We start from the raw sequence: 27,862 nt of genomic DNA on the forward strand, positions 1-27,862 counted from the left end.
TCGTGTCTATCGTCCATTGAACTCTAATGAAAAAGTAACCTAAGTACATGGAGCCTTTACGTAATAACGAAAAACCGAATTCAAAAATTTAAGCATTTTTATGAATATGCTTTTTTAATTTTCACAACTATATAGTAAACTTTACGTTTTCTCATTTGCTCAATAACATTGAAAGCTAGAATACAAAGAATACGTAGAGGAGACTGGAGCTGGTTGGCCGAGTTTTGCTTTCGGAATTCCTGTACTCTTTTTTGTTAGACTTTTTGTTAAACGGTTTGCTCTGTCAGCAGTGGCGTCTCGCCCTCATGTGCACCTCGTGCACTGCACAACCGGTCGAATTGAAGGAATGAACTGCGTCTCCAACCCCATCCAAATTCAATAATTTTTTTGGAATCTTTATTTATTTGATGAAAGCAGGTTGGATCGCACCGAAATTGCGTGTATTTACACGCATCTCATACATCAGACATAAAATTTCAAGTATCTGTTGTCGCTGTGTTAGCGTCTTTTCCGTGCACATGAGTTACTGTACAGATTCAAGAAGAGAAAGAATTACTCAGCTCAGCTCTGAGACTTGTTTGTTTAATAAAAAATCCCATCCGAAAGTAAATCGTTATCTCATTGTATTGAAAAACACAAGCGAATCTCCATTCCTCAATCTTTAGTTTTCATTTTTTCACTTATAACGAACTGTTACATCTGTTATGTTACATCATACCACATAAGCAGTGCACAACTATTCAATCTTGTCACGAGACGCCACTGTCTGTCAGAAAGATACACCTTTTGAGCATATACGTGATTTTTTTTATCCGTTCATAAAAATCAAGAAAATAGTTAAAAACAATCAAATGCGAAGAAGAAAACCCGGTCAACCAACCCACAGTAGTTTGAATCGATAAGAATGTGGACTCAATTCTCTAGCTGCTCAACCGTTGATCCGATATACATAGTTCCTTTGAAGAACTCAATAGTCCATTTCAACAATTTTTTCCCTTAAGGGATGGAAAAATGAAGTCTTCTACAAAGTTGTAGAATTTCTAACGAGAAAAAACTTTGCCGAAGAAGGTATAAGTCATTTTCGTTAGAAATTTCTTAAAATCAATTTTTTGTACATAACTTTTTTCGCTATTGTCTACTATGTTCGAGACAATTACTAAAAACGCAAAATTACACATTTTTGTTGAAGACTGTGTACGATTTGGCCTTTTCCTTACAAAATTATTTAACATTCTAAATTTTAAATATTTTAACTTTAACTACTTATAGGAAGCAATCTCGCAGACCAAGACACATACATACACTTTTTGAGAAGCTTAAATCAAGTAATATAAAGTTACGAATTGCGTAACTCTAAATAAGTTTCCTGAATAAGACAACTATAATTTCCAACTTTTACTGATTCTAATTTCTTATTGCTATTCATTTCTTTCTTTTTTATTTGTTTTTTTTTGTGTACTTATAACTATCAATACATTTCCTTATAATCATCAATATTAGCATTATATCTTTTTCCGTCCAAAAAAAGGATAACATCTCACGAATATTCAAGTACACTTTGCTCTAAGCTAAAATTACAACTGAGTCAACCAACCCCGCACAAAACTCGGCCAACGGACCAACTTAATCAATAATATTTAATATTTAAAATAAATTAATAATTTTTAAATAATAATCAGCATAAGAAAAATTGCCATCTTCTCGTTGGGTAGATTTCTACCTCAGCGCTACTTCGAATTTCCGAAATTTGGTAACGGTTTACTATAACCAAAATCAACCTTTACGATACTTTATTCTGCTGTTTAGTCTTTCATTTACACTGGTGCATCATTTTTAATTCACTTACCCGGTTGAGATATGACCTTTTAAAGTTGGCCTGGGGTAGAAATGTACCCCACAAGAGCGCTTACGTTAGTGTTTTGTTGAAAGTGAAAAATATGGAAATTTTATTATAATTTTTTTGTGAGCAAAATATCTAAATATTGCGAAGAATATTGTTAGCTACAACATTTCTCAACAACAGTAACCATTGTATAAAACATATTATAGAGTAGTGGCATATATGAGCGAAGCAATGTCGATATTTCTGGCTTCAAGAATGAAACAGACAGAACACATTCATTATACTGGAATATGTTATAATTTTAAAACCATACTCGCATTTGTTGCTCAAAAAAATATATCAAAATAAACACAGTTTTTAACTGGTTGGGAAAATATTTACCATTCGTCAAAAAAACAATTTTCAAAACCTTACAATTCTACAAAAATTTTAAAAACCGGTGGTATTAAGGCCCAAAGGGAATTTTGACATATTTAGGGACTTGCAATATAAAAAATATACTTTATAGAAAAATTTACCAAACTCAAATATTATTATAAAAGCTTTTCTGTGATAGGTTTTGGAATGAAGGTGCACCGTTTATTTGTAAATACAATAAAATTTTGTAATTTAATTGTAATTGTAATTCACTCCAAACAGCGTTTACGTATAGAAAAACCTGTTTTAATCCACCTAGTGGTGCAATGATGCCTTCCTCATATTATTCATTTTTCTCCTATATATTACAGCAGAAATTCATCAACATGCTACAACTTAAAAAGTTTAGAAAAGAATTTTTAAGATTTCTGTTGCACATTTGAATTTAAGTTGGTGAAAATCTATTCAATCATATGTGAGCAAGTGAAGTGAGCTCCATTTAATCAGATTTGATTTCTATTGTCAGTACTTCCGGAACCGAAAGCTGGATATTGGTATAGTAACATTCGGTTCATTCAACCATGCACTAGTATGACCTATTATCAATGGTTTATTTGGTTACAGAGTCTCATGGTCTGCAAACTAACGAAAATCACTAGCCAATATAAAGAGGTAGCTTATGAACAAAGTATTCCTGAAATTGAAGTTTTCATGCTTAGCACCCTATCTCCGGGACTATGGGTTTGATCCGAATGAAAATTGGGATATTCTTATGGCATCTTAAGAACTTCCATCTCCTATAAAAGTGAGTGATATTATTTTCACATTTTTGGTGCATTATTTTCACAGGGTTTCACATTTTAAATTCACTATTTCCACATTTTTACCTTATTTTATATATATAAAAAATAGGAATAGAATTCGCTCAAACTTTAGAAAATTTTTCCGAGGGCCGAATGACATATACCAATCGATTTAGCTCGACGAACTGAGCAAATGTCCGTGTGTGTGTGTGTATGTGTGTGTGTGTCTGTATGTGTGTTGTCAACTAAGAGGTCGAGATCTCAGAGATGGGTGGACCTATTTTGATCAAACTAGTCGCAAATGAAAGATCTCCCCGTCACCCAAAACGCTATTGAATGGTTTTGAGATCGGATGTTTACTTTTTGAGTTATACGAAGTTTTATGTCATAATTTTCAGTTTTTTGACAGTATCTGTCACAATTAACCTTGAAAACAGAATATATTTTCAGACTTAGATTCCGCATGGTAATACAGGGTCCGGCACTTGAAGTGTAATCAATTAAAAAGGCCATAAATTCAGTTTGGAAAATTACTTTTACTTAATTCAAAGTACAAAATGTGTAAAAATAATACAAAATTCAGAATCAATTCACTTTTGCTCGATATGACCACCTTTTGCCTTGACTTGATGACTTGAGAGAGCGAAGGAGTTGCTTCGTTTGGCCGAATGTGACTTGCAGGTATTTTGGCCCACTCGCGGACAATAACTTTTTTCAGCGCCTCGAGACTGGTGTATCTTTTAGTTCGGACTTTGCTCTCCAAAATGGCCCAAAGAGAATAATCCATTGGATTCGCATCTGGTGAATTCGAGAGCCATTGTGTGGACGTGATGAAGTTCGGAACGTTGTTTTTCAGCCATTCTTGGTTCACTCGAGCTTTGTGAGACGGTGCCGAGTCCTGCTGAAACGTCCATGGTCTGCCACCGAAATGTTTGTCTGCCCACGGCTTCAAAGCAACCTCCAGAATACTTTCCCGATAATATGTCGCATTTACCTTGACGCCAGGCTCGATGAAAACGATTGGAGAGCGCCTATCTTCGGTTACAGCGGCCCAAACCATTATCTGTTGCGGGTGCTGCCTACTGGTGGCCAATCGATGACTCAAATTCTCGTATGAACGGTCGGTCAAGTAAATCCTATCGTTTTCCTATCGGAAAGTAAATCCTATCGGAAAAATTTTCTCGTCAGAAAATACAATGTTCGGAAATTGACCGCTTTCGGCCAAACGAAGCAACTCCTTCGCTCTCTCAAGTCATCAAGTCAAGGCAAAAGGTGGTCATATCGAGCAAAAGTGAATTGATTCTGAATTTTGTATTATTTTTACACATTTTGTACTTTGAATTAAGTAAAAGTAATTTTCCAAACTGAATTTATGGTCTTTTAAATTGGTTACACTTCGAGTGCCGGACCCTGTACCTATTCAACAAGCCATAGATTGGTAAAATCCGTCCATTTTTAACGGAGATATCGAAATTTTGGTGTAAACGACTTTTTCCCTTATTCCAGCAGTAGAAGTTTTGAGCGCTGCCTGGCAAAGAAATGCTTGGGAGCAACGGAAAACACGATTTTTTATACTGTGACATACAATTGTTTCTAAGTAACAAAAAGACTGTGTTCAGCATCCTTTTTCATGACAATTTGCCTTGGACCGATTTTAGCACGGTTCGTTTTTGGCAACATAATCCTTCGAATATGGCATATGTAAACCAGATGATATCAGCATTTTCGAATTGAAAGCAATTCCATAATTATATTGATTTAAACTACTTACAGCAATAAAAGCTGGAAGAACATAACTTCCATATACCATACGACTCAGCTCGTCGAGATCAGCAAATGCGTGTGTGACAAATATGTTCACTCAATTTTCTCGGAGATAGCTAAACCGTTTTCTACAAACTCAGATTCATATGAAAAGTAGTATACTCCCAAACAAGGTTCCTGAATTACGTTTGGATCTGACTTCTGATTGCGGAACCACAGGATGATATATGAAACGAAATTAAAATAATGCAATTCATTTTTCTCGTAGATGGCTGAACCGATCTAAGATTCAAATGAAATCTAAGAATCATTTATGATTCAAATGAGAGGTCTTAAAATCCTATAAAACATCTTACTTTTTACTCAGATCCGACTTCTGGTTTAGTAGATACAGGGTGATTAGTATAAAAATGTCCATTTCACATAACCAAATTGGCAGATTTGGAAAGTCGATTACGAAATAAATTTATTTCAGTTTAAGCGGTATTCAGTTTTCGAATCGGAATGTACCACCAAATTTTAATTCGCACTACAATTTCTTAAAGATGTCTACACACTACTCAGGTGAATTTAACTGATTTCGGCTACACCGATTTTAGAAGTTCGGTTCCAGTATCGAATCGTTTCTCAAAGCTTAATCATTTTTTCAAAAAGGCCAAATCGAACTTTAAAAACAAAAATTCAAATTAAAGGACTTAAGGTCCCATCCAAAATTGGTGAATTTTATCCGATTCTGGAATTACAGATGATGAGTTTTTAAAATTCATACCGATATAGAAGATGTAAATTGTTGGGCGTATTAATTTATAGCCATTCGAATCATTTTGAGTTATGCTAGTTCCTGAATACCGGCTCTGGAAGTACCATAAATAATGACGAAAAACTCTAAAGTGGAACTTACTTCGACATCTCATGGAATGTTCAATCGATTGTCACACGTTAAGATTGAAATTCGATACGATTTGCAGTTTCGACATTACAGGGTAATGAGTGATTAAAATCTCAATTTGCCGTTTAAAAATTAAATTAAATTAAAATAATGTCATGAGAACTAAAAAATCTAAGAATATCGATGCAAAAAAACACATGCGTATTGATAAAAAAAGGTATCATCTCACTGCTAGGTGGATTAAGCACGTTTTTATGCATATCACCCAGTAATTCCGAAACCGAAAGTTGGATCCAAATGAAATTCCGGAACTTTGTACGGCACCATGAAACCTTTAATTAAAAATATATATTTGTGAAACCATCTTGGAGAAAATTGAACGACACTAATTTCACATTTTTGGTACATATCATCCTGTAATTCCGGAAGTGGAAGTCGGATCCAAATTATATTCAGGAACTTTGTATGAGACCATGAGACCTTTCATTTGAATCTATTTTTGTGAAAATCAGTTAAGCCATCTCAGAGAAAAGTGAGTGACATTATTTTCACACTTTTGGTGCATATCACCCCCGACTTCCGGAACCGGAAGTCGGATCCAAATGAAATTCAGGAACTTTGCATAGGATCGTGAAAAATTTTGCATAGGACGTTTCATTTTCTTTCTAAGTTTGTGAAAATCTGGTAAGCCATCTCAGAGAAAGGTGAGTGACACACACACACTCCTCGAGCTGAGTTGAATGGTATATAAGATTCGGCCCTCCGGGCCTCTGTTCAAAAGTAGGTTTCCACAGTGATTGTATAGCCTTTCTATATGAGAAAAGCAAAATGTCACGAGAGCTTTCTAGGATTAATATTGCATTCATAAATTGCTTTCAAAAAGCTTCGATTCACTTCCGCTGTTTTCTAACTGGAGAAAGATTTCTCTAAAAAACTCATAAAAAATTAAAATAAGAAAAAAATTGTCACTCCCTTAAATTTGAAAAATGAAAATCCCTGAAAATGATTACCCTCGAGGCAGAAATATAAAAATAAGCAGCTGAATGTTTACATCGATAAGAGAGGTGTTTTTACTGTTTGAATGGTCAAGTGGTTCAGCATATTCGAGACGCTTTCCCGAATCAAGTGCGAAGTAATTCTGTTCAACATTCAACCTTTGAATCTATTCCACTGATCATAAATACCTATGCAAAACCTGTTCATCCTAACTCCAGTTACTTTTTTTCGTATCCTTCTTCCGAAGTGGTCTCATTCAGGTAGACTATCTGGTTGAGATGGGTTTTAACTCAAGAGGGAATCATCCTTCCGATGAAACCTTCCTCATCCATTGCACAATCACCGGCATAAGCATATTCTATCAAAAACTCTCTCACGTAAACCCAAGGGAATGATTTACAAATCAGATGGAAATAAATTGAATACGAGACCGGAATCGTACGTCCTAAATAGCATTCTGTACTTCCCGTTCCATCACTGCACTAAACGGCATGAAGGAAGCAGGTAGTACTTGACCCAGAACAGCAACGCTGTTATTACAACACATAATCCGAACTTCATTTCGATTTCAAGTGGTCAGGCATCCTCGCACAGAATACGTAAAAATCTCTGCCATCACTTACCGGTTTAAAGCAACCGAATTAGACCAGCAGTGCGCTATCAGTCTGTGAGTCCCCACTTCTAGCAGTCATCTACTGTACGTACGTACCTAGCGCATTACACAACGACACACCATTCTCGTAAACCACGCTGTCCTTCCAAACAATACCGCCAGTAGAAGACACACGAGTATCGGAAGAAATTTAAAAAAAAAACACACGAAAAGGGCACTATTCCGAGACTTGAAACAAACTGACGGGAGAGCACTTTCGAGTAGCACAAATGTCACTTCCAATTGACTCTCGCACCAATCCGACCGACAAAGCGATTTGTGTTGGTAATTTCACACCATCAGCAGCAGCTGATCGAAAGCATCGGAATACACCGACGCCGTGGAGCGCATGTGCGATGCGCAGCAGATAGGTCACCGCTACGAAGAGAATCTATCGGAGTTCACTTACTACTCGGGCACCGCCGCTGCTGACGAATGAATTTACCGTCCTTAGCCGTGGCCTGACGGTCGACGGCTATTGTATCACTTTTTGTACCGAGCAAAAGAAGACACAATCGAAAGAGTGGACGTCTTTCGTATGTTCACTTATCGATCCATTGTTTTATCTATTGTTCCTACGTTGAGAAAGGGTTATCGCATCAATTTGTTTGTAAAAATTTTTCCCATCAGAACATAACTCATTCTGCCAGGTATGGAAATTAAAATTTCTGTTTGCATACTTTAACGTACAAACTCCATCATTTCATTGCATTATCAAATATTGCTGGTAGATTTATGTTAGCTTCGTGATTTTGCATCAAATATCCGGCTGTTAGGTTCGTGATTTTGCATCAAACGGCAACTGAAAAGTTATCATAAATAATTGAGAGGACACATTAGCAGAACTTGTAACGCAAAAATAGATTAAGAGATTATAGTTGGAACTAATTCGTAGCGTTTTACCAAGAATGGCGTGAGCCAACTGTTCATAGCTGCATATACAAAAGTATACGAAGCTACTGACAAAACACATCTTTACAAATAGATGCCATTTGGTTATTGTGCTTACAGCATTTGTTGGTGATGTTTGCCCCAGAAAATTTGTTTTGTGTTACTTCATTCCTTTATCATAAAGAAGACTGCCGCCGAAAGTACACTGAAGAAAATTGGTGCGTTTGAAAAGCGAATTACCGAGAAAGTTGCCGTATTATAAGCATCGTCACGACAAATTAATTTAGCTTTAAGACAATGCCGGATCGCATGTTTCGAAGGTCTGAAAACATATAGGTAAAAGCTGAAATAAGCAGTTCTGCCCAAACGGCCATATTCACCGGTCATTGCTCCATCGGATTATCATTTGTTCCGATCCATGGCGCATGGTTTGTCAGAGAAGCATTTTGTAAACTACGAAAATTCCAAAAATTGGAACGATTTATTCATCGAATCTAAAGAAAAAGAATCTTTTCAAAGTGGTATCCTAGCTTTACCAGAAATATGATGAAACGTCATACTTTGAATAACTGCACTATTAGAAAACTCCCATAATTAATATTTTGCTAACGTGTAACGCAACAATTCGGGGTCGCCATATGCTTTAACTAGTCTTAAGTTCTGTAGAAATAACTGCTAAAAGATTTTTGCCTTTTGTATTCATAAAAGCTAAGTAATAACAGTGAAAACTGACTTTTGAACCGACTCAGCTCGTCGAAATCAAAAAATATCTTTGTGTATGTATGTGTGTGTGTATGTAACAATAATCTGCACTTGATTTTCTCGGAAATGGCTGAGCCGATTTCCACAAACGTACACTCAAAATAATAATTACGTTATAGTTACGTGAAAAGTTATGTTGATATTTTCCACCCTACTTTTCACGTAGATTTTAATGGACTGGCATTTAAAAGCTGTTTAATGCATAATCCAGTAAAAGTTACGTGTTTCATAGGTAAAATGTAATGTACTGTTCATATCACATTTACCTATCAGTTCATATCAAATTTAGATACCAGAGAATTACTATTTTATATATTGGTTGAAGTCAAAAGGGAGATTTCAGATTTTTATATAAATCTATGAAATGAAAATTAAAACATTTATTTCAGAAAATTAGCATACAATTTCAATGGCTTAAAAAGCAACTAATAACGTCGTGGTATCTCAAATCGACAAGCCTCCAGAAATAGTTTTTGTTGCCATTCAACCGAAGCCAAAGTCGAGATCCAAGAACTCCCACAACACTACCGATGCAGGTTGAAGTCGCACTACATGATTCCAGTGTCTCTAGCTTCATACCGATTTTGAAGTCGTTTTTCGGTGGACCAACGGCCTGTTTGAAGCATTCGGCAGGAGCGGGTAAACTTCCGGACTCACGCAAGCACTCGGTCCAGTTGAACACATGAAAACTTTCATACCGGAATGGTCCGGTCGATGGAGTAAAAAGTTGTAATTAAATAACATTTCTCGCAAATATTTACACTACTTACACTTCGAGGGCCACTGTTCGCCATTTTTAAAACCGAGTTTTTCACACTGGAAATTCACATAGATTGTTTGACGTTTGGTCAATTCACGTAAACCTTATATGATAACTCTATTCATTTTAGGAGAAGTTCGTATAACATTCATTTTCGTCACGTAAAATATTCAATTTGACATTTGAAACCAACTTACATGATTTTTCAAGTGAATCGAACGTGATTTTTTATTTGAGTGTAGATTCAAATGACTGGCCTCTCGGTCTCATAGCCTGCTACTGAATTTTATTAGGATCAAACTTGAGGTTCGGAACTGACGGAGAAAAACAAAATCTAAAGAAAAAAAAAGAACACCCGATTTTCACAGTTGTATGCAAGACACGACCGAGCACAATAACATTAAAAATTGAACGATTTATAGGTTTCCATAATAAACACAAACATGAAGATGGTGAAGGATGCACCGAATCAAAAAATTATAAACTTATTCTAGTTTAAGCGCATAGATTGTTTGCGGAAGAGATAATTGACAATTAGATTTTTTTTATTCTTTTCCAAATATTTTTATAAAGCAAGGTTTTCGAAAAATATTCTTTAACTGGAAGTTATCGTATATGGTTTTAAAGTTACTTGAAAGATCAATTTTAGATAAAAACATCCTAAAGGTATAAACTAAAACGAAAGAAACGATTTAATATAATATTAATATTATTTTCCATACATATGTGTTATACTCATTCCAGAAATACTCATGTTCTAAAAGATCACCAACTGCTTTTGATTTAAAAAAAAGTAAACCTACTTGTCTTGTGTTCGGGAGAATAATAATGTACAAATTTATTAACTTTAAACACTGTGAATCGATTCAATCGAAGATTGTATATATTTTAGTCAAATTTTACCTATAATCCTATTAAAGATAGATAGATAATGATAAAAATAATGTTTTAGCCACAGAAGTATCTATTATTATCATCATAACACAAGGTTTTGCTCGTAAATAGAGATTTCAGTACGCACACAACCTCCGCTAACAAATCAATCCATGTTTAATCAACTCAAACGGGTTTTACCGTGTCAATAGTTATTAAAAAAATAATTAAGATATAAATCGGATGATAAAACACAAAATAAAATAAAAAATCAATTTGAGTCAATTTTTTCAACAACTATATTGGCCATAACGATGATGCAAAGTTCGATTCAGAACTGAGTGTCTTAAATCTGATAACTTATTACCCGTCTCTGGAATTATTGAGTTCATGCAAACCAAAATGCATGCAACTGCAAATTGCTTGCCGAATAGAAACTTTTCAACCAACTTTCTTTTGGACTCATCTCATCAAATCATGACCACATATAAAAAAAATTTCAAAGAAACAAGCTGTGTGTTTAGAGACCGAGTATAGTTTTGTAATGACTGTGAATGGTTTTTATATAGTAATGTGAGCAGAATTGTAGTTTGTACGCCCCTTGCCCCGAATAGCTTTTTTGTAGTCATGTGCGATGACCACGATATCATGAAAACCAATGAATCGATTACCGATCAACGATTTTTATTTCTGCACAAAAATATCATTTCGTTTTGTACGGCAAACGCAAACTCTCAGAGAATCGAAAATTGTTGGAGTCACTGTGTCGATCTAATAATATGAAATAAACATTTTTTCATTCCCAAAGGAGTAACTTTTCATCTCATCCAATATTCTAACAGTTTCAAAATTGAATCTACAATACAATGGAACTAGGTAAAACAATTTCTGTATCGTTTATTGTTAAAGTTTCCAGACTACTGAAAAGCACTAAATTTCAATTATTTTCGTTCAACTTGCGATGGTTTAAAACCAGCAAAACTAGTCCTAAAGCTCGAATGAATTCACTCAACCTTTCCTAACAGACACTCATGCTCAGTGAATTCTCTTTATTTACGACAATGCTTTAAGCTTGACTGACTACTGGCTCAGTACCACGGATCCAAGGGTTGTGGGGCTTCCATGAAGAACTTGCCCGTTCTGTGCGTCGGTCGCTTTTGCCTCCGGTCGTCAGTGGAGTGAGTATCAGCTTGGCTTGGATTCGGATATATTTGAGATATGTTGTTATTTTCATCCGAACAACTTTCCTTGTTGGAAGCAGCACGAAAGCAACCAAACATCGTACTTTTGTTATTGTTTGCTGGCAGCGGTTGAATTGAATGGAAAAGGTATTTACTGCCTTTCTGTATGAGCTGATCGGACTCAACCTGGATAGGTAGCAGATTTGTGAAAGGATACGAAAAAGTTAATCTGTTATGTAGCAGCCAGCCGACGATGGCTTGGGACAAATGCATTGTGGCCAAGATGGATTGTTCAACGTTGGATTTGCCGTTGTTGCATTTTTGAACTAATACATGAGTCTGAGAAAGGGTTTCTTGGAACAGTTATTGCTGTTCTGTTGAGAGTCGGATTAATTTGTTAAACCGATGAGCCGATTATGATTTTGATCGAAGATTCAGGTGTATTTTAGGGTTACATTCATTAGTACTATATTGGAAGCATCATAATCGAACAAATGCCGAAAACAGGTGCTTGCTAACATCGAAGTTAAATCCCCGCTATATTCATAACTTGAATATGCCTGTTTGAACCGTTTATAAGTCGTGATCGTTTAGTAAATCGCATCATTTTTAGCTTACTGTTTCATTTTCAAACAAGTTATCTAATGGCTAATGGGTCTTTATTTTCATTCGATTTGGCATTTCTGCGTCCACATCTATCCGATGAAATAGCGCACTGCATATGAACACTATGTACGGCTGATTATGTTCTATTACATATATTCTGATTATTTTATGAACTCACCTTGCAAACAACAGTTACGAAAACATACATTCATTGAACTTCAATTTGTGAGATGAATGGGAGAATTATTTTAGATTTAATTAAAAGTTGGCAAATATGCCATAGCGGCTCACGAGATTCGAATACAGCACGAAGAAAAATCATACATGGTACTGATTAACAGTTCTTGGCCTTGATCTAATTTATCAATTCAAGCGTCACTTTTCGCTTCAATTTGAAAAAAAAACTGTGTCATTGAATGTCTAAACTGATACATACTAAAATATAATTACAGCTTTCTATCAGCAGTTGGATAGTATTATACGAAACGCTAGGAAAATGGTAAATTACCATTAATTTTGTACATAAACAGAAAAAAGGCGGTAAAATTTCGGGTGATATATCCGTAAAACTAGATGTTGATAGCACGGAAAAAATTTTTAACTAAACAATATCAATCAAGCGGTCATATTATGCCTCTGCCGCAACTGATTGTGAAAATAGATCATAGAAATTTTTCGTATGGTAATAGGTAAAAAAAACTAAGACAGATAATTGCTTTTGACAAATTTCCCCTGGAAGGTAATTATTTAAGCTTACTTACCTTTGCGAGCGGCCTTCCGACAGTTAACCAAAACATTCGCCATGGCGGCCGAAAACATGCGTGTAGGCATGTTTTTGAGTTCTTTCTTCGCCGACTTAGTCACCACATGAGATATTCAGCCGCTCCATCTCCTCCAACGATCGTTTCAAGTGGTGGGCCGACGCCAAATCCGACCAGAACACCGCGTCTTCGCCCTTACGATGTTGACAGATGATCGACGCAATTTCGCGATCAGTCTAGAGTGAAGGAAGAGCGGCTTTGACGTCCTATTCTAGTTTGATTGTCAGACACTGCAGTTCCTACTTGGGGAACATAGTGCGGGCATATTCGGAGTCCACAAAGTGCCGCACGATGTCCGTTCTTTGAACGCGCACACTTCTGAACGGAGTTGCTTCACTGTTTTTGCCATCACGGTTAGAGTTCGACTGATAGAGCTGTCAAATTTTGTCTACTGACTCATGGACTCATGGGTTACTATGATTGATGGTTCATGGGTAGTTTCGTCAGTGCGGTTGAAGGTAAACCCATGAAAAATCGTGATTTTTTTTCCATTTTTTCAAATTACAAGGCTGAGTGTTAATTATCATTCCACTCAGTTCGTCGAAATCCTTAAACGTATGTGTGTGTACGTGACAAAAATATGCACTCAATTTACTCAGAGATTGTTGAACCGATTTTCTAAAACTGAGATTCATATGAAAGGTATTACTGATTCATAGACTGCTGATTTTTTTCATTTCGTTTATTAGACACGGCTCAGGATCTTTAAGAGATATAATGAAGCCGACTTATCTCATTTGTGTGTAATTAGTTCAGTATTTTTTTTGTCTTTCTCATATAAAAAGGCTAAACAATCACTATGAAAACAGACTTTTGAACGGAATCCCGGAGGGCCGAGTGTCATATACCATTCGACTCAGTTCGTAGAAATCACAAAATGTCTGTGTGTGTGTATGTATCTGTGTATGTGACAAATAATGTCACGCGGTTTTCGCAAACTTAGATGCAAATGAAAGGTCTTATGACTCAATACAATGTTCCTGAGTTTCATTTAAATTCGACAACCGGTTCCGGAATTACAAGGGAATATGTGCAAATTTATGATAAATTTTCTCGGAAATTTCTAAACCGATTTACACAAACTAGGATGAAAAAAATGGTCTTGAAATTCTTCAAAAAGTCCCCGAAAAGTTCCGGTATTACAGAGCGATAAATGAAAATGATTAATTTCAGGAGTATTTTTTCAATAGTGATAGTGAAACGAAGTGTAAATTTTTATGAAAGTTACCGGTAAATTCATCTAGTTGGTTAGTGGATATAATCTACTTTGGGACTACTAGTCCTCGGTTTCCACTTCCCAACGCTCCGGTAATAGTAAAGGAAAGCTACAAAAACGGAACTCACTTCGTTTGCTCAGGAACGGTCAAACCGATTTTCACAAATCATGCTTCAAATCAAACCTCTTTGTGTCTTAAAAGATACTGTGCAATTTCATCCAGATCCGACTTTCAGTTCCGAAATTATAGGGCGATGAGTATCAAAACTTTCAAACTACCAAAATGATGAAAACCCGGTACGCATCGGTACGTGCCGGTACGGAAGAAGAAAACACCATCGCCTAGCAAACAGCGTGCTTTGTTCAATTTTGTATAGCGTGCAGGGTTGCCACATTTAAACATAATTGTTCACAAATTGAAAAGTTTATGGTAGTTTATACCCAAAGAAAGTTTTTGATTTTTTTCAAGTTTGAAAAAAAATTTTTGATAGAATCTTCTAGTAATGTTTTCAAAAATATAAGTTATGTAAGAACATAACCAGGTTGATTGAAAAGTAGTTTTCAATTTTGTGCTCGGATAAAACATCTATCGATTAAACCGATAAACAAATAACGGACTTTTCATAGATTGCTCCCTCAAGTTAAACGAGATTGCTCCGAATGTTTCAAATATTATCTTTTCAATATCACAACCAGGCGAAAGATCTCGAGAGTGCTATTTCAATTCAAGAACTATCAGGTAGAATGAAATCCAAAAATGAATATCCATGCTATAGGTAAGCAATTTAATCAACCAGTGGAGGGTGATTGTAGTTATTTTCACACTATTTAATTTATCTCGCATTCTTATTGAATTCCCGATTGTTAATTTGTGGATTGCATTTTAGCTTAATTGAATAACAATATCTTTACTTCATCCTAACATTCAACTTCAGCATACACTTCGAATCGGTAGGATGGACCAAAGGTGAATATGGGTACGGTTAGACGTAGTGCAGGATTGTTTGGGCTTGGTTGAAATTTTTCACGTCAAAACCAGGAGCAGGTTTTTTTTCGATTTTCTAATAGAGCGAACACGATCGGCAATAGTTTTAAACTGAACGCTGCTACTCGTATTGCTGTCAGATAAAACCGTCAATGATTCGTCAATGATAGGACCCGAGAGATGTGTTTCCGGGCAATAGTTCTGCCATACCAAGACGTGTGATTGGAATCAAATGCTAGGACGTTCCGTTTGTCCGTAGACACGTGCATATCATTTCCTATTCACAGACAAGAAGATTTAAAGTTAGAACATTAAATTATACAAATTGAGTTTATCCTAGCATGCGCTTCAGATACAATCTACAAGAAGTAATAAATCTTGTAAGTCAACTCGAACATACGTTCATGCGGGCTGTACTTCGTTGCGTTTATCCAAGTAATTGCTAATGCTGTTATTCAATTCACTCTAAACGCAAGCCGGTTCGACACAGCGAGCTGGAAATATATTTTCCGAATATAATGTTGATTCAATTCGGTAACCTAATGGGATAGCTAAACTTTGTTCGGATGGAATATCACTCAAGCATGGACTGCTTTCGGAAAGGATCGACGGCAGGCGATGCCGGCGAGAATGTGTTTAGCAAACAACCAAATCGATACTGTAAAACCATGTAATTTACTGCTAAAAGCTTTTATCTATGATTGAGATTGGTTTGATGTTATTTCGTGATGCTAAGGTCAATGTCATCACGGCTTCGCCATACACACACAGCGAGTATCGTCACCGAAGTAGTAAGGAATCGGATCCTTATCTTCAGAACAGGCTTCATTTGTATGCAAATACTGATTGGCAGATATAAGGGTGATTAAGGAATATTAAAGTGGTGGATCAACAGAAACCATATCATCAATATCAGATATCAATGTGCTAAATAATCGAGAACTGCTGTTTAAGTCATGTTAGAGTCAGGATCATTGATATTCACACTAGACCTATGCGAGTAATTACATAAAAACATGCTTAATCCACCTAGCAGTGAGATGATACCTTTTTTCAACAATCCACGTGTGTTTTTCGCATGAATATTTTTCGGTGATTTTTGTTTTCTTTCAATTATTTGAATGACCGTCGTTATAAGTGACAGTTTGAAATTTCAATCGCTCACTATCCTATAATTTTGGAACTGCAAGTCGGATCGAAAAACAAAATTGTATAAAACCATAAAATTATAGATTGAATCTGAATGTGTGACAATCGATTAAGCTTTCCATGAGATGTCGAAGTGAGTTCCACTTTAGAGTGTTTGGTCATCATTTACGGTACTTCGACAACCGGTATTCAGGAACCAGCACAACCCAAAACGATTTGTGTGGTCGTGAATTAATAGTTTTGAGTCTAATTTTATGTGGACCATAAGTCTTTTAATTAGAATTTTTGTTTTTGACACTCTTTTTGTCCCTCTTTTTGAAAACGATTGTGCTTCTCCTTTTCCAATACTTTTGGAACCAGAATTCGGAAGTCGTTGTAACCGAATTCGGTTAACTTCACCTAAAGGATTGTGAACCATTTTATTTGGGCCGAAATTTTTGAAAACCAATGTGGCCATCTTTGAGAAATCGTAGTGCGTTCCAAAAGAAATTGTTGAATACCTTCCGGGATAGAAAACCAAATACCGGTGCAACTTAATTTTGTTTGGTCATCGACTATCAACATCTGTGAACCCTATAAATCCGACTAGTTTATGTGAATTGTCATTTTTACACTAATAACCATGTATCTCCTGAAACGGAAGTCGGATCTTATTTTTACTGGTTGAAATATGTAATTTTACGCTACTGCGTTGTAGGCTGGGTATGTTTGACACAGACTTACGCCATTCTGGTAAAATTCAGTCTTGTAACGAATTACGATTTCATATATTAAGTCATACGTGGATTTAAGTCACTTGCTAATTTCATAATTTTCTTATCGCTTTCTTTGCTTCATCGTTCTAAATTATGGTTGGAAATTTTAAACACTTCATCTTGTGTTCCCGATTCTTAGTGTCAATAAAATCGTAGTACTAGTTATGCAATGATTCTGTACGCTATGAATCGGCTGCGAAGTCTGTTGAAACAGAAAGACCAAATTTCACAAAAGGAATGTAATGACATGACTTCCTGTTCCCGGAACCGGAAGTCAGATTCGGATGAAATCCAATAGCAGCTCATAAGACTGTAAAACTTTTTTTTAACCTAAGTTTGTGAAAATTGTATTCAGTTCCGATTAGGAGTTTTTGACCAATACACAGAGGTCTCTTTTATGTGGGGGATGTGTACCGTGGAAAAAAACGCGAGAGAAACGTTTTCTAATTTTTTTTAAATTTTGAAAAAAAATATTTCGGGATAACACCAGAACTCGACATTTCATGCATTTAAAAAAAACCGAATAATTTTGAAAATTTTCGAAGGATAACCTGCGTAGCTTCGGAAATTCGCGTAAAAACCGCGTAACTTCGGAAATGCGCGTAAAAAAACCTGAAATTTCCGTTACTTTGGAAGTCCACGTGAAAAACCGCATAAAAAAGACCTCAGTGTATGTCCGGTACATCTGCACCGTAAACTGGAACCAATTATATAGTTAGTCCAAGACATTTTTAAACGTTTTCACATGACCAAATATAAGGATACGCTCTTACAAATGTTTATTTTTACTTATCGCTTCGTAATTTCCGAACCGGAAGTCGTATTCAAATAAAACTCGATAGCGATCTAAAGTATGGTGAGAGCTTTTATTTGAATCTAAGTTTGTTAAAATCGGTTCAGCCGTCTCCGATACAGTCGAGTGCATATTTTTGACATTTAACGATCTCGACAAACAGATTCGCATGGTATATGACACTCCGGGCCTTGGTTCAGAAGTCGGATTATACAATGATTGTATATTCCTTCTATACGAGAAGGCAAAAAAGTGCGGAAACAGACTTTTGAACCGATGCCCGGAGAACCTCCTTCAAACAGTTCGTCGAGATAACGAAATGTATGCGAGTATGTGAAGAGAGTTGGCATCACTAGGAATACGATGCGGTGCCTAAATTGAACGACGTCAACCGATCGTAGCGTCATCTGCATATCATTGGCGGTGTTATCAGATTTATATGGAATGTGTGAAAATTTACAAGTATGGTGTGATTCCAGCTGAAAATCTAGAATTTGTCAGCAGCAAACCCATTCGCGAGTGTTTAATTCATTTTATTTTTCAGCTCTGCTGTGTCATCTTGCATTGTATAGAGCAATGCGAATAGGAGAGAAAGATATTTCACATTTTTCTTATTTACAATATCTTATTATATTTCTCCTTACTAAAAGTCGGGCTAGACTACACTCAGTCGATTATTCGGGGAACGTTTGATCAATGGATCTATTTTTATTCGGGTCCAACACGACGATAAAGACGCGCGCGTGAAGTTTATAATCGTGTAGATATTGCTTGCGACCATGCCTAACAAGGACGTTTGTAAATATAGTTTAGACTGTGAGGGGAATCTATTTGAAATTTTATTATATTAATTAGGAAGTAGAAACCGAAATTACTTCGTATTGCGTAAGGCGTTGTTGTTCGATTGATGGCGATCGACTTGGTATCTTGCCAATATAACGACTGTCAATTGAAATAAAACAGAACACAATGAATTAAATGTATGAATTCAAAGAAATTTCGTATATTATTAGGAAGCACATAATAATACAAAACGCGGCAGAATTGCAACGTATTCTCGGTAGCCGGCTACCCAAAGCAATAAACACATCATAATATTATTCAAAAATTTACTAACAAACAACCCCTTCCTATGTTGCATGTGGAAATGCAGAGGATTCCTCGGTTTCTAGTAGCAACATGCATTGAACTAACAATCCTTCCTTTCAAATGATAACCTACCAATGATTTTTATGTTGACCGATTTTCGCTCCCGGAGTAATAAGGAAAATGTGCAAAAAAATGAACAAAATCACTAATTTTTTTTTCAAAGCCGCTGAACCAATTTCCAAAATCTTAGATTCTATTGTAACGTCTTACGATTCGATAGTATACACTTACAAATTTCTTCCAGATCCGACTTCCTGTTCCGTTATTACATGCTGATAAGTATCACAAATTAAATTTCAAAAACTTTTTTCTACACATGATTTCATCTTGCGTATGTTTCTGGAGTTGTGCAGACCGGAAATAGTGGTCATACACTTCAAAACGGAACTCAGTCCACTTTCCCAGATATTGTTGGACCGATTTTCACAAACTCAAATGAAAAGTCTAATGATTCCATAAGTTACTATTGAACTTTATCCTCATGAAACTTTCGGTTCCGGAATAACATTGCTTTCTTTCATTCAAGAATCGTTTTGAAGAATGCTACATTTCCAGACCAGTAATACGAAAAAGGTTTCATTGCACTACTGGATGGATTAAAACAGCTTGTTGTTTTAGAAAGATCCCCTAATCAAGGATGGCTTTTATCGTATCAAAGAACGCTCACCAGCAACTCTTCACACGATTGAATCAGTGCCATCAAAGAGAAACGGATATCATCGGAACAACAAAAACCGGGCATGGCTCATTTAATATAGAATAGACACCAGAGGGAGAACGAATTTCTCTCGAAGATATTTCTGAGAATCAAAGGTTAGCACGCTGCTGTGGGGATTTTCTCTGAAGCAACAAACGATCGCTTCTTCTCGTTTCGCGACCCGATTCTATACGGGCAGTTGATAATTACGATAGAATCATTTTACTATTGCCTCTTGATCTAACTATGAAACCTATCATTTTAACTTATCATGAAACCATGAGCAATAACTCTTCTCCCATGAAAATTAATCATGGTTCGAAAATGCGTTACTTGAAGAATGCATTTCTTTCAAAGCTCGTAACTCCAATTTTCTACCCGGATATCGCTTTTAACCCTCTGCCTCAAGTGATGTGATAGATTGCTTAATAGATTAATGGTAAAGCAAACATTGAAAACCAAGACCTACCGAAAATGTTTACTTGATCCTGAAGCATGTTCATTTAATAATCGTGTTGTTTTACCCACCGGCTGATAGAGAATTAAACATAACATAAAAATAAAGATAATGAACCGAAAGTTGACATCATAAGAAACTAAGCACGGCTACGCTTTACATTTGACAAATATCAATGTTACATTTTGTTTGAATGTAATCTTACATATTTGATGTGACCGTTGTTGCTAGAATAATATTCCGAGAGCTAGCGTAAACCAAAAAATAAATTCGATTGTGAATTTGGAACACTATCTAACGAAAATCAGAAAAATATTTTGTTCGACCACTTTGATTAATTTGTTACATAGATATAACAACACAAGCTGTATTGATTTACCTAAATATTATGAATAGGACAACTTTTATTGCAAGAATTCGACATAGAGTTTTTTTTAAGAGGTTTGATTCACACGTGTTTTTTCATTCAGTTCGTTTAAGTGTTTAAATTCTGAAACACAAAATCAAAACTGAAGCAATGAACGCAAGTAAACACGTTATTTTAGGCGTCGTCGTTTTTCAAAAACATAATATTTTAATTGTTAATGATTCTGATTAAAAGAAGTTCGTCGTGCTTTTCACAGAAGTAATGTTGCAAAAATTAACATCGTTGCAAAAATCACACAAAACGTCTGAATTTATGTCGCAAAAATTACCATCGTATCAGGAACACGCCTGAAGTTATACCTCACAATGTCAAGTGCGTTACGTTTAAATTTCAGCGGAATCAGTGCAAATAGATCATGATCCGAGAAATTTTAATCATGGTGTATTATCATAACATGAAAATATAATATTTTCTCCGAATCATGACTCGTTTTACTCATTTCTAGAATTGGAATTTTGCCCGTGCAGCAACGATTATTATCAGACTATATTTTTTTTTTAAGGGCCGTGAAATACTCAGAGTATGAAGTGGAGCGAAGAAATGTAGAAAAATTCTCTCGCGGTTCATGCATTGAGAGACTCGAGTTCTTGTAGCATCTTCTACCGGATTGAAAATGTTGTATACAATATAGATAGCAATATAGCAGCTTCTGTCAAATTTTCGACAGTCACCAACCCTGCTCCTAATATTAGAAGTCAGAAGCTCAGACCTTTTCGAACCGGAATGCGAAATAACAAGCAGTAGAGCAATTCCATAAATTTATAGCAAATCGTTTGACTTCACACTCTCCTAATTAATTAAAGCTTTGCACACGAGAACAATGTTACTCTAGACTTTTTGAAAAATGCAAATGAATTTTGGTAAGCACTTTTTCCAAGTTGTAGCTCGGAAACTGTAAATAGTGCAAAATGGCGTTGAAGAAAAAGGTCATAGGGGATGGATTGGGAACTCAAATGAAATGACCTTGAGCGACCATTCGTGGTTGCTGCTCCGTTACTGATCGGAATTAGCTGAAATTGTACAGGGTATTTCTAAATTATTCGACCTGACATCATCCTTCAATGTACAACTTCTGGTAACCTCAGAATCCATTGATCAGTGTCGGCACCGGCCAGGTCCAAACGTTCGTCTAAGGAATGAGAAGAGATGTTAGTAAAACATTTGTTGTTACTACTAGTGGCCATATTCAGCAATGGTAGTATTCACTTGCGACTTAGTATGTTCTCGGAGTCACCACTAAACTCACATACTTCCCGAGTGGGCGTTTCAACAATATACGATCTTGAAGTCCCCGGAAGTCTTGATTTACAGTTCTTATTCGTGGAATCTGAAGAAAAATTTTAAATACCATCGCGTAACGAAAAAAAAACTTCCCTATTTTTTCTAAATGAAACTGCCTGCTACAAAAATCAACCAGTGAATATGATTTAGACAAAATAGTTGCTTCATGGTAGTGACTTATTCTATAAATTAAATCAAATCATTTTAAATCGTCAAACAAAAGTCAACTGATTTCACACGCGTCTTGGTTGTTTTTACCATTTATTTAATATTTACCGCGAAAAATGGTTGATTTGTTATATTAGTTGATCTAAGCAGCTGGCTACCGAGAAAAAATTATAATTTATCAAACAAACAAGTATCTATGTATCTATTATCAAACAAACAAGTATCTCGCTGCTATTAACATTGTAATATTAACGGATCTTCGCAATAGTTGATTTTGATATTAACATGGGAGAAGAAAAAAAACCGAATAACACTTTTCTCGGAAGCTAGCCGGAAATCGATAAATTGAATGAAATTGTATGACGAGATAATTTAGTAAAGTAGAGTAATCAGATGTGAAATGTTGGAAAAATCTGATAACTGAAGAGAAGAAGAGACTCCTACAATTGTCGCCTTTTACGACAAGGAAGTGGATCTATTCTTGGATAAGTTTTTTTCCGCCGGATTCCACAGGACTGAAAAATCGGTGCCATTCATCAAAATCTGAGTTCAGTTCAGCTTAAAAAGTATAGAAAACAGCTACCTCGTGGGTAATATCTCCATGAGAAAATTTGTGGCTAATCTTTAGAAGCTTATTCTGTTATTTGAATGACTTTTATTCTTCAAAAATTATATATTTTTTTCATACGGGAAAGTATGAAAAATCTGCCTCAATGAAAATTCATGTTGTCATACCACATTTGAAAACACTTGGACTAGGGACATTTTATCTAAAATTTCAACCCTTTCATCGACATATTGACGGAGCTGTAGTGGTTCTATTGATTATCATTTTATTTGACCACTGTACAGGAAAAATTGGAAAAAACCATGGATATTTTAGGTATTGTCGTGAAGTATTACAAATTTTCAAACGTATTTTTACACACTTCCGATTTTTGTGCCACTCTGGACTTTTCAGTAATAAATAAATAATTTTTGAACGCGTTGAAGTGCTTCGGTTTCATAGCTTTTTTTTCAATCAACCAAACAATCAACCATGCGTTTCCATTGAAGCTCTAATGAAAGGGAACGCATTATGTTTAGTTCTAGTAGTAATTTACCATACGTTTGCGTCGTATAGAACTTCAATGGAGACGCATGGTTGAATGTTGATTTTTATTAAACAATCCTAAAAATTGTGGTTATCCACAAAACTATGAATCCGAAGCACTGCAGTTTCCTAAAATTATCCATTTATTTATTACTAAAATATCCAGAGTGGTTCCAAAATCGAAGCTTTTGAAAAATTGTGCTTTCAAATTTTCAAGTAGTCTTTGAAGTAAGAAAAATGCCTCAAAATCAATTTAGAAGGAACATCTTTGTTTTTTGATTCGCACTTATCAAATTGATAATGTAGATATTAGGTTACGATTTTTAATCAAATTATTTTCAAATAAACCTATTCTTAGTCCTTCTAGTGGTGTAAAAATGCCTTTCTCTTTCATCGAGACAATCTCATTAAAATATGTTTTACCTTTGTAATGAGATAATTGCTGACACTAATTTGGTCTCATTTTTGACACCAAGTCGTTCGGATTGATTCGAGTAGTTAACAAAAGCATGCTTCCGCATTTATGTCACATATTCGACATTATTTCTCAATCCAAGCGCTTGACATTTGCGTTTCCTTGTTGTATGAGAAGAGTGATGCTATTCTAAAAAACCCTTTTTAATCCACCTAGTGGAAACTAAATAGTCTTTTGCCATTTAAACAGTCTCAAAAAACATTGATGAGGTTATACTCTCTTCGAATAGTATTTTACCGTTCTTAGTCCCAGAAAGTCGGTTTAAAAAAAATGTTTTGAGTTGACACTAAATCTCGACGTTTTATAAAATTTTAAGACCTTTGAAATTTTAGGTCCTTTGAAATTTAAAAAGGCTTTGAAAATTTCTATTCGATTTCGGAAATCTCAAATTTTAAAGTTTATTTTTTCCAAAATATTTTTTTTACAAATGGCACTAAATCTTCATGACATTTGGCATCGAGAATAACATTTTCGATTTCGGAAATTTCATGTACCATAGAGGGGATGATTTTTCAAGATCATTTAGCTTTAGCGATTTAGCTCACATTTTGCATTGGGACTTTTTACGAGGTGCTTGAACTTTAGAGCACTGCCACTTTACGAAATGAGCCCAAAATATTGGCACCCTTATATACAGGGTCCGGCACTCGAAGTGTAACCAACTTCAGACCTTCGAGCCTGGCGTCAAGGTAAATGCGACATATTATCGGGAAAGTATTCTGGAGGTTGCTTTGAAGCCGTGGGCAGACAAACATTTCGGTGGCAGACCATGGACGTTTCAGCAGGACTCGGCACCGTCTCACAAAGCTCGAGTGAACCAAGAATGGCTGAAAAACAACGTTCCGAACTTCATCATGTCCACACAATGGCTCTCGAATTCACCAGATGCGAATCCAATGGATTATTCTCTTTGGGCCATTTTGGAGAGCAAAGTCCGAACTAAAAGATACACCAGTCTCGAGGCGCTGAAAAAAGTTATTGTCCGCGAGTGGGCCAAAATACACCTGCAAGTCACATTCGTGCAGCTTGCGATTCGTTTTTTGACCGTCTCAAGGCCATAGTCAAGGCAAAAGGTGGTCATATCGAGCAAAAGTGAAATGATTCTGAATTTTGTATTCTTTTTACACATTTTGTACTTTGAATTAAGTAAAAGTAAATTTCCAAACTGAATTTACGGCCTTTTTAATTGGTTACACTTCGAGTGCCGGACCCTGTATATTGAAGCGGTAAAAAACAACGTGGTTTGTCGGTTACGTCACTTATACCATCATATCTTCGGAACTAGAAATCAAAGCCATTTGATCTTCGAACTTGATCAATGGCCCAACAAAAGCTTTCGAACGAAGATTGTTAAAATCGGGTCAATTATTTACGTTTAGCATTGAGCTCATCAGTGCATTAGCAGATTATGTTGATCTACTAATGCCACCTCGCGGATCAATATAATCCACTAAGCAGACGTAATGTCATTACTATTTGACGGGTGGATCTCCGAGACTCCGTGCTAAATTCGTTTTTTCCAGCAATTATAATACCTTTCTATAGAGAAAGGCAAAAACATGAAAGAGACGTTTTTTTCTTGAATCAACCGAACTTTGAACCGAGGCCCATAGGGCCGAGTGTCACATACCATTCGACTCAGTTCGCCGAGTACGCAAAATGTCTGTATGTGAGTGTGTATGTGTTTATGTATAGGTTTGTGTTTATGTATATATATATAATATTCTTTTGTTCCAACTTTTCTCGAAGATGGCAGAACTGATTTTTACAATGAAGAATGAAAGGTCTTGTAACCCCACACAAAGTTCCTGAATTTTATTCGAATCCGACTTCCGGTTCCGGAAATACAGGGTGATATGTGGCAAAGGAAAGAATATAAGTTCACTTACTTTTCTTAGAGACGGCTGAACCGATGCTCACAAACTTGTATTCAAATGAAAGGTACAATTGTCCTATACAAAGTTCCTGAATTTTATTTTCATCCGACTTCTAATTCCGGAGTTACAGGATGATTGGTGAAAAAATTCTTATTTCAAATTACTTCCTCACTTTTCTGAGAGATGGCGTGACCGATTTCACCAAACTTACATTCACATGAAAGGTATCATGATCCCATACAAAACTGCGGAATTATGTGGTGAAGTGTGTTAAAAATTGGATACCGTTACTTGAAACGGCGAAACAAAACACTTAAAAAATTGTCAATAGATAACCAAATAACTCGATTCCGGCTACACTGGTTTCTGTTATCTGATTCCGGAAGAATTGGAAATAAAAAGTAAAATAATTTCTTGTCTTGCCTTAAAACTATTATAATCAATAGTTATTGTCAGTAGACGGCAGTGAACGACCGAATAATGTAGCCATATACTCAAAAATGGATCCCAGTCACTTTTCTCGAACCAACTTCGAGTATACCGGTTTCCAGATTCCGGTTTCGGAAGTACCTCTTTTCGTTTCCTCAGATATGGACTAACCGACCTGAGCACATTTTCACTCTATAAATTATATTAGTTTATGAACAGAACTTTTTTTTTTTCAAGAACCAAAGAAAATTATTTTGAAGAATACCACACATTTATATGTGAGAATATGTGAGATACGAGAAAGGCATCATTACGCCACATCATCAGGCATCATTACACCACTAAAACAGGTTATTTTAGAGTGCATACAACTTCTTCTTCCTGTACACTTGTGAGTCGGCTACGAAGTCTGTCTGAACAGATGTAGTGCACTGACTTAGCTTTGTTTTGTGTTGGTGTCAATTACAGGTTCAAAATAAAAATATCTAAAAACAATTTCGGACGTATTTTGCACATAATTATATTATTTCGGTAAACTTCTGAACTCTTGAAAATCGTTTAACTGTTTTTTCCCAGAATATAGATTTTCCAGAGCACCTAAACGATTTGATACCACTTCTTACTCGACACCATTTTTCTGACAATAACAGTTTCCGAATTTGAGTGATTTGAGGACATTTTCATGATAATAAAAAAACACTCGTTATTTTATAAAATCAGTCCTAGGTACGACTCTGTCAGAATGTTGGCGCTGAAAAATCTTCAATTGAAATGATTGAATTTACAATATTGATATATATTCAAAAAATCATTCCTTTGTACATCCTGATAAAAGATTCAACACAATTAGGTTGATTGAGAAGTTCTTCCACTGAATATTTTGAAAACGGCTGCTTCCTATGAACCAGTCACCGACAAAAAAAAGATAAAAAAATGTTCATCGCTTCGTTATGCTGAAACGTTAAACCACAGCCAGCCCTCGATCAATATCGAGCCTACAGGAAAACATCTTCTAAACATGAAAAGCACAATGTCAGAATCATAATCCCCCAATGTGTGAGAACAAGCCGTTCTCCGGTAAATCCACTGTTTGACATCCGAAAAACCAACACGTGCCTGCCCCACCATCCAGGCCTCGTAGAGGCAAATTAATGCTCAATCCTTTCGTAACGATAACCACGGACCTACAAAAACACAATACAACTCTGCTTTTGCACAGCAGAGTTCCCACCAAATAATATCCCCGAAGCGCTTGGCACCGTAAAACTGACAATGAATACAGTTCCATAAATTTAAAAAGTAAAACTATCAGCGTCGAACGCAAACCCAAAATTACTAACCGTGGCACAACCCACAGAACCACATTACATGCACACACACACGCACACAAAACACAAAACAGACTCATTAGCATTGCAAATGGGACATGATGCCGGCGCCACCCATCCGGTAACCGGGCGTACTGTACGACTTTCCAGTTAGCCAGCTACCATCCATAATTTCCATCCGTCATCCAGTCTAGTTGAGTTATAATTTTTCCGCATACAACCCGGACTGACGGTGGCTGACTGTTGTGGGACCGGGGGGTGTTTGAAAATTAATAGACCCAGTATGAGATAAGAATTTCAATTAGGGCCTCGTCAAGTCAAGTCAGCTCATCCGGATATTTAAAATGCAGAGTGAATGACTGGATGAATGACAGTCGAGTGATGC

At 36.0% G+C, this 27,862-nt stretch overlaps 2 protein-coding genes across 7 annotated transcripts in view; one reads left to right on the forward strand and one right to left on the reverse strand.

Annotated features, from left to right (window-relative positions):
• Positions 1 to 8,095, reverse strand: part of LOC131429691 (maltase 2-like) — a 30,912-nt gene extending 22,817 nt beyond the window's left edge. Inside the window, exon 1 of one of the 2 annotated variants that reach the window (XM_058594000.1) lies at positions 7,362 to 8,095. The gene's annotated coding sequence lies outside the window, so the exon portion shown is untranslated. Of the gene's footprint in view, positions 1 to 7,275 lie in introns of both variants that reach the window. The other variant, XM_058593999.1, reaches the window with a different exon arrangement.
• LOC131429690 (dual specificity calcium/calmodulin-dependent 3',5'-cyclic nucleotide phosphodiesterase 1A-like) overlaps positions 1 to 27,862 on the forward strand; it is a 614,729-nt gene that overhangs the window by 414,009 nt on the left and 172,858 nt on the right. The window lies entirely within an intron of this gene.

The sequence above is a fragment of the Malaya genurostris genome, chromosome 2, assembly GCF_030247185.1.
Source record: "Malaya genurostris strain Urasoe2022 chromosome 2, Malgen_1.1, whole genome shotgun sequence".
NCBI lineage: Eukaryota > Metazoa > Arthropoda > Insecta > Diptera > Culicidae > Malaya > Malaya genurostris.